Genomic DNA, 1,610 nt, shown 5'->3' with positions numbered 1-1,610 from the left:
CACAAAAAAAAAAAAAAAAAAAAAAAAAGAAAGCATCACATGGGGGAATGGCACACTTTACAGAAATCTTTAACAAGTTTTACAAGGGATTAAGTCATGGTCCAATTGACCATGATAAAAAATATCATTATTATCAACCAATATTCATAAGTAATTGCTTTCAAACATTAGGATAGATTTTAGGAAACTGCTTTCAACCTCTGTATTCGGTGCTTTCAGCAAATGATACACGTGTATTATTCTGGGTCAGGTGCATGGAAGAGTAGTGACTTAAGATGGCAGCCATGCATTATCTTAGGCCATAAAAGTTAATTGCATGGAAAATCCAAGGGAAGTAAAGTTGATTGTCACATTGTTCTCTTAAAGACAGGTTAAACAAACAGTTTGATTACACAGTAGGAGAGTCGTAGGCGACTTCAAGGTATATGATTAACTCTGGCTGTGAGGTTCAGCAGAAAGTTCAGTCTTCTAGAATGTTAGACATCTTCTCAGAATATTGCACTGCTGCAAATAAGGGTTAGGGAGTGCTAACATTTTGTCCTAATATAACAAGAAGCCTAAGACTGGTGGTTACTATTGAGACATCTTCCTCCTCACAGCTCCACACACTAGAAAGCCTAGGAATGACCATGGATACAGGCTAGGATGGTGGATTGTAGGATGGTGGGTTGTAGCAGGACAAACACAGTGAAAATGAGAAGCTAAATTCTGTTAAAATTCAAAAAGCTTCTGCCAGCTTCAGGAGCCTTATGAGTCATCTTTCCCCTCCATTCTATTCACTACTCAGTTTCTAGAAAAATATTCTTTACAGATATAATTTATTCGATGTCATCCAGTAACACTTTTTCTTGTTCTTAGAATAACTGGTGGGCTTCTTGTTTTATTTTGATCCACAGGACTCCACAGTTAATGATCTGGCTACTGCCTCACCCTATGTACTTAAATTAACATCTACCAAGCTCTCCTCTCCTTCACCCCAGCCTCACCACTGCCATGGCTCTCTCATTCCACCACATGGCTGCTCTAGTCTCATCCTTTACAGTCCTTTCTTATGTAGGCTGTTAGTTCATTTATAATATCTATCACTATATTTGCTGCTTGCTTACTTACTGGTTGTAGATTATAAACTGTGAAGATGTAAAGAGTCTCTATTGTATTTACTACTTAGTTTCTCACACTTGTTGAATAAGCTTGTGAATGAAGAATGTAAACTACCACCACATCATAGTTTCCAGCAGAATAGTCTAATCTTAACCCAAAGAAGCAGCCAGGCTCCCTCTCTGCTCCCCAGGTCTCAGAGAGCTCTGGGGACATTCAAATTAGAGCAATGGGGATGTTACTAGACCAAAACTAGGAAGCAAATACGGTCTTCTCCAAGTACTTCATGTTCAGCAGTCAACAAACCAGAAATAGAAACATTGATTATGTATGATGCTGTGTATGTGTGGATGGTGATAGAGGTTGCCCTGTTACTTAAACTATGCTTTTATTGTGACTATTTGGAACCCTAGGCAATTTTTTTAATTAAAATTCTTTTTCAAACAATATATTTTTATTATATTTTCGTTCCACCAATTCTTCCCAGACTCTCACTCTCTCTCTCTCTCTCT

The 1,610-nt window shown here is 37.8% G+C and overlaps 1 protein-coding gene across 3 annotated transcripts in view; it reads left to right on the top strand.

Annotated features, from left to right (window-relative positions):
- Hpse2 (heparanase 2 (inactive)) overlaps nucleotides 1-1,610 on the top strand; it is a 569,072-nt gene that overhangs the window by 374,545 nt on the left and 192,917 nt on the right. The window lies entirely within an intron of this gene.

The sequence above is a fragment of the Mus caroli genome, chromosome 19 (assembly GCF_900094665.2).
Source record: "Mus caroli chromosome 19, CAROLI_EIJ_v1.1, whole genome shotgun sequence".
NCBI classification, from domain to species: domain Eukaryota; kingdom Metazoa; phylum Chordata; class Mammalia; order Rodentia; family Muridae; genus Mus; species Mus caroli.
The sequence above is the reverse complement of the archived record's forward strand: the minus strand, read 5'-3'. Positions and strand labels throughout refer to the sequence as shown.